The 14,607-nt window shown below is 50.1% G+C and overlaps 1 long non-coding RNA gene across 1 annotated transcript in view; it reads right to left on the reverse strand.

Moving 5' to 3' along the window:
* LOC129149504 (uncharacterized) overlaps positions 1 to 13,200 on the reverse strand; it is a 29,328-nt gene extending 16,128 nt beyond the window's left edge. Inside the window, exons 1-2 of the long non-coding RNA XR_008556404.1 lie at positions 12,998 to 13,200; positions 12,866 to 12,886 (exon numbers count right to left, since the gene is read on the reverse strand). This is a non-coding gene — a long non-coding RNA (uncharacterized LOC129149504). The remainder of the gene's footprint in view (positions 1 to 12,865; positions 12,887 to 12,997) is intronic.
* Between the last annotated feature and the right edge of the window lie 1,407 nt (positions 13,201 to 14,607).

Raw genomic sequence — 14,607 nt, forward strand, 5'->3', positions numbered from 1 at the left:
TCACCACACCACCGGCTTGTGGCTGGGCTGAGATGAGAACCCACTTCCTCTCCCTTCTTATCTATTGGCCTTCCCACTGCCCCAGCTTTGTGGGCCCTATAAAGTCAGCACTGAGTAGCGTCTGTCCTTGAACTGTCTTTCCTTGAATGCTAAGGAATCATGTTATTCCACATGGAGAATTGAGAGATCAGAGCCTTCCATTAAAGCCAGCCCACATTTACAGAGTACTGGCCGAGGGCCCGGCACTGCAGTCGTGCTGAGAATAAACCAGTACCTACCATGAAACGTCCCTCTGCCATCATCCCCCACCCCCAGCAGCACTGTGCTCCTCAGAGCACGGGGACCCCCTTCCCGCCCTTTCCATGCTGCTCATGTGATCTTTTGATTGTCAATCTCTCCCACTAGACGAAGCTTCTGAGAGCAGAAGCCCTTTTTTGGTCTTTGATTTCTCAGCACTCTATGCCCTATTTCAAGAATCAGTGCCTGGGACACAATAGATGCTCCATAAATATTTGTTGAATGAATGAATCAAATGTAAGTCTCCATATTCATTTGGTGGGGCTGCCATAACAAAATACCACAGACTGGGTGTCTTCAATAATGGATATTTATTTTCTCACAGTTGTGGAGGCTGGAAATCCAAGGCCAAGATGCCTGCAGGGCTGGTTTCCTCTGAGGCCACCCTCCTTCCACCACTTCACATGGGCTCTTCTCTGTGCACACACATCCCTGGTACCTCTCTGTGCGTCCTTATCTATTCTCCTAAGAAGAGCCACGCTCCGGGAGGAAATGAACTGCCCAAGGCTACACGGCTGGTGGCAGAGCTGACCTCACCACCTAGATTTCCCAGTCCATGGTACACTGGTACACTCTGTTAAACTCTGCCTGCATAAGTATAAGAAAACACAATTTAAAGAATGTTCCCCCCCCACCACCACCACCACGTTTTCCCATGCTGTCCATCCGTTTTCACCTACTCTCTGAGTTTGGAAATTGTTCATTTTCCAAGTTTCAACTAATCAATATCTTTCCATCTGAAATAACTACTATGCTTCAAAATCAGAAAGATCCTAAAGAAATCGCAATGAATGTAGTTCCCTGTGTGGCTTTGTAGAATGTGGCCAAATGGCTCATTGCTACATTTTAAAGACCAGAAGGACCTGTCGTTCTTATATCTCATAGACACTTGGCGATAAACTTAGAGATAAACTAAACAGCCACTCTGGCCTGGTTTGTTTTACCAAACAAATATATTAGGTCAGCAAACATCTACTGGTGCCTCCTGCATGCCAGGCACTGTGCTGGCGTCTCAAGATCCGAAGATATATCAGCTGGGCTCCTGGGAGAAAGGCTCTCACATATGGACACACGTACATACACACGCATACACGAGTCTATCTCACATCATTTCTGCCCTGATTATAGCTCCTCATAGAGATGATTTGCCAGCCCGGGGATGCAGTCTGGGCCCAACCAAGAAAACAGAAACCACTCTAGGTCTTTCAACATAAGAAATGTAATATAAGGAACTGGATGCACAGGTGATAGAAGAACTGAGAAGCTATAAATGGGATGGTGAGGAACCAGAGATTAGCAACGGCAGGAAGAAACCACAGGAGGGACACAGGAGGAGGTGGTGTTACAAGATCAGGGCATGTATTTGGCAGGAGCTGAAGGCACAGAGCACATGAAGCCACTGATGGAGATGCCGCTGGAGAACGACAGAGAAGACAGAGACTGCTTCTCTCCTCCTCTCCCTCAATTTCCTATCAGAGACTCCCATCAGCCACCCTGGCCTTAAAGCAACTTGTTAGGGCGCCTGGAACATGTAGGTCTCTCTGATGCAAAGCAGAGCAGGGAAAAACAAACAGGGGCGGTCTGGCACCCTGGTGACCTGGGGCAAATCCCTTGTCTCTCAGTGTCTTAGCTTCCTCATTGGTAATCTGAGAAGAACAATGCCTTTCATGTTTATTGTGAGACTTACATGAAATAAAATACCTTCAAAAGCTTCAAAAGGCATGTATGCAAATGTAAGGGCTTTCATTACAGGTTTTAATCCCACGTGTTGTGAACTTCAGGCTCTAAAAAGAAGTGTGGTGGCGTTCAGGTGTCATCAGGAACTTTGCAATGCCTTGCTGATTGCCTAAAGGAAGTGGCTCTCATTCTGTCACTCTGGCCCATCAGCCGTCAAAAACCACCACAGACTGGGTTTGAATCAGTTGTCACATATCTGAAAGGATGTCAGAGCAGGCCCTCGAGTGTACTGAGGATCTGCCTGTGGTTTTAAATAAAAAAGTGGCAAATAAAGAGGACTCTAGGAATTACATCTAGAACATTTATTCCACTCTGTTCACTTGACAAAGGACCAGAGAGAGGACAGAATTTGCATGGAATTCGCACGCTATCAAACTCACAGACACACAGCCCCAGAGGAACCTCCTCCTTCCTTGACCTTGGGATTTCAAATTAGTCTCATATGACAGTTTTTACTTTCAACTTCTCCTTCCTCCTTTTCCATTCATTGTTATGCCTCTTTTCCTTTCCTTTTTTAGTCTCTTATTTTTCTTCTTTCTCATAATGTTTGACAACTCGATTTCACAGACTTTTTCTTCTCTACACTGATGGAGAACAAAAGCTTAGCACTGAGCCATGTCTATTTTAAATTAAGAAGGTGTGAACTTTTCTAGATAACTTAATTCCCCCTTTGATATTAGGTGTAAGAAAGTATCATCACAAACTCGTTTTGCTGCCAACCTCAGGGCTTACTGTGAAAACCACATGGTACAATCGCTGCCTTTCTACTGGCAGAAAGTACAGGCCATGACCACAGCTTCTGACCGAGCGCCAGGCCACTCAAGCCAGGCCCAGGAAACTGGCGGTATTCTCACCCCGGTGGTACAAGGTGGCTTGACACTCTCAGCAAGATGGATCCTATCTTCTGCAACTTTTTAAAAATCTTATTTTATTTTTATACTAGAGGCCCAGTGCATGAAATTCATGCATGGGGGGCAGGGGGGGGGGGGGGGAGAGGGGGCCTCAGCCTAGCCTGCACTCTCTTTAATCCAGGACTCCTTGGGGGATGTCCGATTGCCAGACCGCTGGCTCCTAATTGCTCACCTGCCTGCCTGCCTGGTCGCCCCTAACTGCCACCCCCTGCCGGCCTGGTTGCCCCTAACTGTTCCCCGCTGCTGGCCAGGTTGCCCCCAACTGCCCCCTCCCTGCTGGCCTGGTCACTCCTAACTGCCCCCCCTACCGGCCTGGTCACCCCTCACTGCCCCTCCCTGCCAGCCTAATCACCCCCAACTGCCCCCCCCTCCCAGCCAGCCTGGTTGCCCCCAACTGCCCCCTCAGCCAGCCTGGTTGCCCCTCAAGGCCTCTCCACCGGCCTGCTCACCCCACGCAGCCTGCTGTTCAGTTGTTTGGTCATCCCTCGGGCCAGCCCCGGGCAGCTGGGGGGCTGAGGGGACTGGGGGACTCCAGAGGCAGGCGCACGGGGTGGGCCCCGCTGGGCTGTGCACCTGCCACCCCGGCGGGGCTAAGGGGACTGGGCGCCACCATCTTGTGGCTGTGGGCGCTGCCATCTTTGAGGGCGTGGCAGTCAATTAGCCTATTCCCTCCTTATTGGCTGTGGGTGCTGTCATCTTTGTGAGGATGTGATGGTCAATTAGCATATTCTCTTTATTAGATAGGATTCTATTTTAACTTTTGTTGAATTTATGGAGGTGACATTGGTTAATGAAATTATGGATTTCAGGGGTACAATTCTGTAATTCATTGGCTGTATGTTATATTGTATGTTCAGTTCACCACCTGTAACTTTTAATGTATCTCAGTGGCAAGTGACATTGGTCAGTGGATGACAAAGTTAAAGGGTGCATCCCTCACTTGTCAAGTGAAGAGGTTGTGCTTTGACTGTAAGTTCCCTTCTAGCACTGACATTGAAGAAATCAGTATCCTTCCTCAAAAGAAGGCCTATTATGGTCACAGAGGCACTAGGACAGTAAAAGCCCCCCGAGTGACTTGCGGAATTTCCAGTGGCCCGCTGTACATTGACATTTTGCTGGTGCAGAGTCTTGGGCATCTTCAAAGGTCAGAGCCAGAAGAGCACTGATCATCATCTTCCAGAATTGGTATATTAGCCAGTATTAGCTATGCTTTAAGAGACATTGAGAACTTGAATTCAGCAATGGTATCCCACAGGTGTGATTTTTGGCCCTAAGGGACATGGGGGAATGTCTGGAGACTCTTTTGGTTGCCATGACTTCAGGCAATTAATTGGGCTGACATTGGTGTACAATTCTACAATACATCATCTGCATACTGTATTGTGTGTTCACCACCCCAAGTCAAGTCTCCTTCCATCATCATTTACCCCCCTTTGCTCCCTTTGTTCTCCCCCCATCCCTTTCCTCTGGTGATCACCACACTGTTGTCTGTGTCTATGGATTTTGGTTTGTTGTTGTTTTTGTTTGTTTGTTTTGGTAGTCCCTTCAATTTTCTCATCCAGCCCTGCACCTCCATCCCCTCTGATAGCTGTCAATCTGTCTCTGTATCTATGGGTCTGTTTCTATTTTGTTTGCTTATTTTGTTAATTAGATTCCACATATAAGTGAAATCATATGGTACTTATTTTTCTCTGACTTACTTCCAGCTGTCACAAAACATAAGATTTCCTTGTTATTGTTTTTTACGGCCAAGTAGTAATCCATTGTGTAAATGTACCACAGGTTTTTTATCCACTCATCTACTTATGGGCACTTGGGCTGCTTCCAAATCTTGGCTATTATAAATAACTAGAAGCCCAATGCATGAAGATTTGTGCCAGAATGGGCCTTCCTTTCCCTGGCTGCTGGCACTGCCTTCGCTCTGGCTGGAGCTGCCTTTCTGCTCTGGCCTGGAGCCGCAGCCTTTCCGCCTTCCTATGCTGCTCAGAGGCCCAGAGCGGCCAGGGGTGGTGCGGTATGCCTGCGTCATCACCATGGCAACGATGCAAGCATCCTGCCCCACCCCCAGCCGCTCGGCGCCTGCGTATGCAAATTAACCCGCCATCTTTGTTGGGTTAATTTGCATACTCACTCCTGATTGGCTGGTGGGCATTGCGAAGGTATGGTCAATTAGCATGTTATTCTTTTATTAGGTAGACTAGAGGCCTGGTGCATGAATTCGTGCACCAGAGGGGTCCCTCAGCCTGGCCTGTGGGATCAGGCTGAAACTGGCTCTCCAACATCCCTGAGGGGTCCCAGATTGCAAGAGGGCACAGGCCAGGCTGAGGGTCCCCACCGGTGCACAATTGGGGCCGGGGAGGGACATGGGAGGTTGACCAGCCAGGGAGGGACTGCAGGAGGGCTCCAGGGCATGTCTGACCCATCTCACTCAGTCCTGATTGGCCAGATCCCAGCAGCAAGCTAACCTACTGGTTGGAGTGTCTTCCCCCAGGTGGTCAGTGCATGTCATAGTGAGTGGTTGAGTGGCCTTAGCATATCATTAGTATATTATGCTTTGATTCGTTGAATGGACTACTGGACGACCAGACAGTTAGCATATTAGGCTTTTATTATATAGGATGCTGCAATGAACATAAGGGTACATATATTCTTTCAAATTAGTGTTTCAGGTTTCTTCAGATCAATTCTCAGAAGTGGAATCACTGGGTTATAAGGCAGTTCCATTTTCAATTTTTTGAGGAAATTCGATATTGTTTTCCACAGTGGCTGCACCAGTCTGAATTCCCACCAACAGTGCACAAGGGTTCCATTTACTCCACATCCTCCCCAACATTTGTTGTTGTTGATTTATTGATGATAGCCATTCTGACAGGTATGAGGTGATAGCTCATTGTGTTTTTTGTTTGTTTTTGTGTTTGTTTTTGTTTTATTTTCTACCTTATGGCACTTGGATTTTAACCAGAAATGCTCTGCATAAACTCACTGTAACTATACAAGGAAATTCCCTATCACTGTGAGATGACAAACATTTTTTAGGAGAATGAAATATTCTCTCAAGTCTGGTTCTGAAACATGCAGAGCAATTTACAGTGCGATAAGAAGTATAATGCTTACCCTGTTCTCAGACAAGAACAATTTCAGTGCTCCAAGCATTATGGCCCATAAGAAAGTTATGAAAACTGGACAGCCCCTCTGCTCATTGTGGTTTTAATTTGCATCTCTCTGATAATTAGTGACATTGAGCATCTTTTCATGGGTCTATTGGCCATCAGTATGTTCTCTTTGGAGAAGTGTCTATTCAGATCTTTTGCCCATTTTTTAATTGGATTGTTTGAACTGTATTCTAGTAAGTTTTTTATTTCCTTTTGTTAATCCTCACCTGAGGGTATTTTTTCCATTGATTTTTAGAGAGAGTGAAAGGGAGGGGAAAAAACATAGATGTGAGAGAGACACATCGATTGGTTGCCTCCTGCACATGCCCCAACTGGGGCTGGGAATTGAGCCTGCAACTGAGGAATGGGCCCTTGACTGGAATCGAACCCACAACCCATCAGTCTGAAGCTGACCACTAGGTGTGTTGTTTCTGGGGCCTCTTGGGAAAGACTCTGATGTAGGCCAATGTCTGATTGGCTCTGGGCAACCTGTTTGAAGCTACAAAGTGACCCACAGTTTGTGGATGCCTCTGCTGGGCCTGGGTGTGTGCCAAAAGGATGAAGCTGTGCACCAAGGCCAGCTTTTACCAGCACAGAGCCTGGGGGCAGACCAGCAAACATTCCAAGGCACCCCGAGATCAGCTTTCACCTGCCTCCACCTGCCTGCTGCCTGTTAGGCTCAGTCACTGAAAGCACCTCTGGTGGTACTCAAGTTGCATGAGGTAGGTTCTCAGTGAGTCAGCAGGTAGGGACGAGCGGTGTTCACCAGACTGATATAGGATCAAACTCCGTGCCAGTGCTGGGTCTGAGGCCACTCAGCAAATGTCCTGGGGTGTATCAAGTCTAGCTGCCACCTGCTAGGTGCCCGAAGACCCTTGTGATGGGGCAGGGTCTTTGGAGGTCGTCAGGGTGAGGCCAGTAGAGTCTATTAGGCCCAAACAGACCAGGATTTGGCTACTTGAAGGGAGAGCTCTGCACTGGTCAGGCGTGTGAGGGAGGGATAAATGGCCCCCACCCTACAGCCACACAACTCAGTCTATCCAAGATTCTGCTAGGAGACTGAGTTCAGCAGGGTGCGACCCCCAGGAGCTGGGATGGTGGGGCAAGTGGATCTCCTGTGATGGAAAGGTGCCAATAAAGCTGGGGGAAGGTGGGAGGAGTGGTCCCACTCTGGAGCTACACAACTCAGTCTGTCCTGGATTCTGCCCAGACGTTGATGTGGAGGGGTCACCAGGAGTCAGGAGGCTGGGTCTGATGGGAACCCAGAAGCGAGACTAGCAAATCTCCTGTGATGAGGAGGCACCAGTCAGGTTCATGGGAAAGTGGAGGAAATGGCTTCCACCCCCAGACCTCTACACCCCAGCCCAGGTAGATGATCCCTCAGCAGGGCACGAGTTTTGTAGGGTGGGACAATGGAGAGTTCAATGGGTGGGATTATTGCATTCCCCCAGGCTGATGCTGAATGGAGGGGAGTGCTCCACCCAAAAAAGATGGCCTCTGTGGTGTGGGAGACAAACTAAGCACTGGGGTCCTGGTGGCTGTCCCTTCATCTCTCTCCCCAGAGCCACAAACCCAAGTCTCTCCTCACACAACTCTAGTCCAGTCCACCCTCCCTCCCTTGACTGAAGCCCAGGGTGAGTGACTGAAAATAAGATTTTGTGCATTGACCCTTTAAGAGGGTGCCTGTGTCTCTAGCAGACTCCTGTCTCCCTGGCAGACAGAATCCTGGCTCTGGTGCTCTGGGCTGGGGAGTCCGGCTTGAAGTTGAGACCCCATGCTTCTCTGGGGGAACCTCTGCAGCTGAGGTATCCCTCCGGAATCTCACCCACTGCCCGTGGGAGTGGGGCCATCCCTTTTTGCATCTCCATCCTTCCTACCAGTCTCCATGTGGCTTCGTCTGTAAATCCTTTGTTAAAAGACTTCTCTTCAGATAGTCTTCAGTTGGTTATTCAGGCAGCATGTTCTATATTTTAGTTGTAATTTCAGGGAGAAGGTGAGTGTAACTTCCACCTCCTCACTGCCATCTTGGGTCTCCTGGATTGAGGTCCTTCTGACATCTGGCGGGTAGAGGCCAGGGATGCTGCTAACACATCCTTCAATGCACAAGACAGCCCCCATAACCAAGACTTATCTGGTCCCCAAAATCAACCATGCTGAGGCTGAGAACCCTGTCTTACTTGTTGCTTTGGAGTATTTATGCAAATAAAGGCCCAGAAAGGAGTGCCCTGAAGGTGTTATTCCAGAGGACTGTTAGGAAGGAGCCTGGACTTGCTTCTGTGGCAGAGGCTGACAGGAGCTGGTGAGTATGGGGCTGGCAGAGTTTCCCTGTGGGTGGAACTAGGGCCCCAGGAGAGGGCTCAGAGCCCTCTGGGGCCTTGGGAAGAACAGAACATTGACTGGACCCAACCAGAAAGCATAGAGCCCAGCGGGAGGCCAGGTGGATACACTGCGAAGTGAGAACTCCTCAGCTGAGCAAGTGGATAGATGAAGATATTGGGGGGAATCAAGAGTTTCCAGAGGAAGAGAAAGAAGCTGAGGATCCTAAGGGGAAGGAGGGTAAAAAGCAGGAACATCCCCCTCCTCATGCATTTGGGCTTTGGGGCTGATTTTCAAACGGGAGATGCTCTCGAGTCTGCTGGTTCTCCTGCCTGCCTGCACAGTAACATCACCTGGGGACATGTTGAAAGTACTCATACCTCGGCCCCACCCCGGAGACATTAGTCTGGCTTAGGGCCCTAGCTCTGGAATTTTGAAAGTTCCTCCATGTATTCTGGGTTTAGAGCAATGATCTAATCCAAACATTGAACACCAAGCTGCCTCCGGGGCCAGACAAGAAAAGGAAATGAGAGACAGGGCAGGCCCCACCTCAGTGGGCAGCCTGCGCTTAGCTGTGTAACCCACCATTGCTTTGTAGAAATTTGGGCTCAGTGTTGCCAAATCTTTCTGTTTTCCTGTTTTTCTTTTTTATTTCCCCAAGATGCCTAAAATCCAGATTAAAAAAAAGTTAGCTCCAAATATCCAAATATCTTAAAATTCCATGCCAACCAAAACATGTACGCAGAGTGCATCAGCCCTGTGGTCTGTCATGTAGCAACCTCTGATCCAGTTTGGTGGTTTTTACACTTTTTTTTTTAGCCACAGGAGGTTTTCTCCAAACAAGTTATTTTGTGGAACTGCTATAGATTAAATAAATCCCAGCAGAATTCGGGTGAGACAGGGCAGACCCCCTCAGCCCTGCCTTCCAGCCCAGGTAGTCCTCATGGCTGCTCCTGAATGAAGCCCTTTGCCTCTAGGGAACCTCTCTGGTCCATTTACCAGAATGGAAAACTGAGACTCTTCAGAACATAGTCCCGGGGCAGAACCAGCCCCAAGGAGCCATTTGGAAATGTGTGGGGATGTCTGGAATTCTCACGGTGACCAAGCGAACACTGCTGGCATTTGGTGGCCGGTGGCCAGGAATGCGAAACTTCCTGCAATGCCCGGGACAATAAAGAAACATCCCACATGAAATGCCCGCAGCTCCCCACGGGGAAACACCAGATGAGGAAGCCGAGTCCCAGAGAGGGGACATCAGCTGGCGAGCTCACGGCAAGCGCACGCTGGAACTGTGACCCCTGTCCCACAGGCGTGGGGACTCCGTCTGTTATTCATAAGGAGAGGTCACTGGCCAGGCCAGGTTGGCCCTATTCCAAAACACAGGGGGAAAGGAGTGCTTTAAAATTAAAGCCACGTAGCCTCCCGAGGGGTGGCAGCTGCTACGTAAGAGGCTAAGTGACAAATTTTGTGAGCTGTGACCCTGGAAAAGGAGATGGGGGCTGCTGTGTCTTAACCCCAGGGGCGGAGGCCCGTGATAGGCACTGGGAGGAGGCGGAGCAGCTGACAGGCCAGCGGCAGGGCTGCCACACAGGTTTGTTGGCCATTTTGGTCATTTAATCCCTCAGCCAATGCCAGGTTCAAAAATAGGATGTGGGAGCAGAAGGGGAAAGGAGGGTGTTCCCCGGCCCTCCCAGGAAGATAGAGCCAAAGGCGAGCTCATCTTCCTATTTCTGTCATCACAATGCTGCCTATTATACCGTTTCCCGTTTATAAAATCATTACTACAGAATCGCCGTCTGCATAGCCACGGGGCAAGGGCAGAATTATCCGCATTTTGCAGGCACAGTGATGGGGCCTCAGAGTGGCGCTGGGAAGGCGCTGCTTTTTTTAAGATCTGATTTTCTTGGTTCAAGCCTACGCTAATGGTCTTCGTGAGGAAGTCAAGCGGGAGGGGGGAGGGGGTCTATTCCCAGTTCGTCATTTAGACCAGCAGTTCTCAAACGGTGGTGGGTAGCAGAATCACGGAGGAACTTACCAGAAACACAGTGGACCCTGTCCTACTTTGAGAGGCCTGGTCCTCTTTATTCACACCCTGGGTAATTCCGATGCGCACCAACACCCAACCACTCTCCCCCAGCTCCAGGAGACAAGTCCACTTCCCGTGTACTTGATGTAATGCGATGTCAAATGACTTGTGGGTTTCTAGATGCTGATGCTGATTCTCCCAGCTGGTGACGGAGCAGAGGCAACACCCAGGGGTGTGCTAGTAAGCTAGTGGCTCTTGGTGTGGGGGAGCCCTGGTTTGTAATGTGCCTATTTCCACATACTCCACCATGGCCAGTGTCAAGCTCCCAGCATGACCTGAGTGTGGAGTTGAGAAGTTGCACACAATCGACTCCTTCGAGGCCATGTAAGCCAGCTCCAGCACACATCTTCTGAGCCCCACCTCCCAAGTTGGGGGTCTTTCCCCTAAAACATCCAGAGCTGGGACATGCGATAGGCTCGTGAGGGAACAAGGAAAGCACGGTCTATGACAGCACCATTTTCAGGGAGCAAGAATAGCAGTGGCCACAGTGTTACACGGCCTTTGAAGAGCAAGAGACATGACTTTGAACCCCAACTTTGTGACTATTGGCTGTGCGACCTTGGATCCATCTAAAAACTCTCCAGGCCTGAGATTCCTTATATTAAAACTGGAAACAACAACAGTCCTCAAAGGGAAAACTTAAAGAACATGAAAGATATACATGTACATGTAAAATATGGGAGCGATGACTGGGCAACCAGTGACACTTAGTGAAGGTTTGTGTGTGCCCCCTCCTCTCTCATGGCCTCACACCTTTAGACCAGAAGGGACCTATCCTGTTCCCATCTAGACGGCTTGCTGGGGAATCAGAGTCGAATAGAGGGACTGCTTCACTCAGCAAACTGCAGGCAGTTAGCCTGGAAGCCACTCTGCATTCTTGCTTCTTGACTCAACAGGTCAAGAGATTTGTCACCAGGCTACAGCCTCCCATCCCACTCTCATCCCCAGAGCACACACAAGTTGGGTTCCCGGGCCATCCTGAAAACCACCCTGTGCAAATTCCGTGTCACGCCCACAGGGCAGAGATTTTGTCACGGTCACTGTCCCTGCAGACGTCCGGGCAGAGAAGTCTTCAGGCATTTCGCTTAAGCCGCCGGGCTTTGGGCGCGGGCGGGCCTGCAGAAGGTCGCTTTCCCCTTTCTGCCTCAGATGACGGAAACATTGAAGCTTCGGATTGTGCCTCTGCATCCTCTTCCCTTCACACCCGCTGATGTGTTTTTCATTTCTCTTGGCGGGCTCGATTTCCCCCATGTTCTCCCAAGCTCTTCCTCTCGGCTCCCCAGGGCTTCCCACAACAAACCTGCGTGCTTGGGCGGCAGAGCAGGCCGGGCCGCTGACATGTGTGCCGGACATGCCTCTGGCTGTTTTTCAGCCCCGGCCCAGGCGCCGGTGGCGGGAGCCGAGGGCCAGCCTCAGCTGTTCAGGTGGGCCTGGCGTGCCTGCAGCCTGCCCACGGATTTACTGTGCTGGGCCCCGGCAGAGACCTTTTCCTCTTTGTTTCACAGGGCACACTGTGCATCTGACAATAGTCCTTTCACCTGTGGCTTCCTGTGTACTACCCTTTACAGCCTGGTGAAGTACGCAATATCACAACAGGTCAGCCAGGGCGGCCGCGGGGGCTGCTCACCCCAAGTGCAGAACATTTTGTCCCACCCCCTCGCTGGCTCTTTCATGAAAAGGAGGAGGCTGGCTGGCACATCAAGTCCGTGGTTCTGTTCTGCAGTGTAGGACCTGCCTCATCGCCCTGGCGTCTCAACCTCACTCCTCGCTGCCCCTCTCTTCCTGGAAATCGCTTTGCTCCCTGAGAGCCCTGGGGGGCGGGGAGGGGACATCCACAGCTCCTGTGAGCCTCACAGAGCAACAGAGGGGTAAGTGGAAGATGTTCAAGCTTTAAATTCCCTCTCCGAATCCCTGGCTAGAAAAGGCACCACCCAAGAAAACAAAAACATCACTAAAACCACAATGAGGTAGCACCTCACACCTGTCAGAATGGCTACCATCAGTAAATCAACAAACAACAAGCCCTGAGCATGCAGAGAGAAGGGAACGCTCCTGCGCTCCTGCGCCGTGGGTGGGAATGCAGACTGCTGCAACCGCGATGCAAAACAGTATGGAGGTTCCTCAAAAAATTGAAAAGGGAATTACCTAATGACCCAGCAATTCCACTTCTGGGTATATGTCCGAAGAAACACAAAACACGAATTCGAAAGAATCTATGCTCCCCTATGTTCTTTGCAGTATTATTTACAGTTGCCAGGATATGGAAGTGGCCCAAGTGCCCATCAGTAGACGGGTGGATAAAAAAAGCTGCGGCACATTTACACCATGGAATCCTACTCGGCCATAAAAAGAGAATGAAATCTTACCTTTTGCCACAATGGATGGACCTAGTGAAAAAAGTGACATAAATCAGCCAGAGAAAGACAAATGCCGTGTGATTTCACCCAACACCTAACCATCAGGATGACAACAATAACAATATAGCAGTTTCTATTTACCAGGCTATCCAGTCTTGCTTAGCCCCTTGCGATAAGTAGTGTTCCCATTCCCCGTTAAGTAGCTTTCTAAGGGCTACGTATCCAACTCAGCTTTGCCTGATTTTCTAATTCCCAGGCTGGTGTCTTCAATTTCTCTGATTTCCTGCCTCGCCCAGTGGCTGGGAGAATAGGCCCTCCACGAGGGAATTCCATTCTTGCCTAAGCATCATCACTGTCCCAACAGAAAGACCACTGCCAAGGTCACTTCCCCCCACACGCATGTCACTGTTGAGGGCACGAACGCCAAAGAGGGGAAAGTGAGTCAACAACCTCGGGGACCTGGCGGCCTCACGCCATTTCCCCTGCTGCCTCCAGCCCCGCGCCTCTCACTTTCCTGAAGCGTTTCCGAGGAACAGGGATGGCTCGGCATTGGAAAGCTTGGGCAGGAAGAGGGTGTGGGCACGGATTTATGTCACGCTGCATGATCACGCTATGCAGGACACCAGGGACACCGCGGCTTCCCTGAAGCTTTACTTTCCTGAAAAGTTGTGCGTAGATCAAACGCCGACTTTCCCATTCCGGTAAGCCGGCCTCGGGTGGGTGAGTCAGTTTGCCTCGTGGCTGGGAGTCTGCCATGGCTTTGTCTTCGCGCCGGCTGTCAGTCGACTGTACGTGCGTGAACTTCAGGACATACAAGATTTGATATTCACATGCAGTGTACAGGGTACGGTCCATGTACACACCCTGTCTCTTCATATATAATGTAAATTTATTTTCTTTCATTGTAGTCTGTGTCCCTGGGTTACTGTTTATTTATTTTAAATACATTTTATTGATTTTTTTTTACAGAGAGGAAGGGAGAGGGATAGAGAGTTAGAAACATCGATGAGAGAGAAACATCGATCAGCTGCCTCCTGCACACCCCCTACTGGGGATGTGCCTGCAACCAAGGTACATGCCCCTGACTGGAATCGAACCCAGGACCCTTGAGTCCACAGGCCAATGCTCCGTCCACTGAGCCAAACCGGCTAGGGCCCTGGGTTACTGTTTAGCTCACTATTGACATTTCATAGATAATTCTGTGCTGTGGGGGCTGCCCTACACATTGTAGGCTGTTTAGCAGCCTCCCTGACCCCTACCCACCAGATGCCCGTGGCACCTCTCTGCCCCACACTGTGACAACTAGAAATGTCCCCCGGGGGAAACTGCCCCCTCCCTTTGAGAACCACTGACTTGGCCTCCTGCCTCCCTTATCCTTAGGTGGAGAGGGGGTGCCGATTGGTGAAGAGGCAAGCATCCTAACCTCCAGCCCGGGTTCATAGCGCCAGGACGCTCCGACCTGTGATCTGAAAATATTTGCATGGTTTCCGTGCATCGCATGCTTGTTATGTGCCTGACGGTAGCTAAGTGACTTAGCTATTGTTTCCGGGTTGCAGATGAGAACAGGGAGGCTTGGTGCGGCTTATCTAAATAACAACACAGCTAACAAGCTGCCCGGGAAAAGTCAAGATCAGGCCCGTGCCCTTCACCTCTGTGCCAGTGTCTCTGAATCCAGGAGGCCCAGTTCACGCTGTGTGTGTGTGTGTGTGTGTGTGTGTGTGTGTGTGTGTCGTAATCTCTTGGGTGCTTGG

The sequence above is a fragment of the Eptesicus fuscus genome, chromosome 6, assembly GCF_027574615.1.
Source record: "Eptesicus fuscus isolate TK198812 chromosome 6, DD_ASM_mEF_20220401, whole genome shotgun sequence".
NCBI lineage: Eukaryota > Metazoa > Chordata > Mammalia > Chiroptera > Vespertilionidae > Eptesicus > Eptesicus fuscus.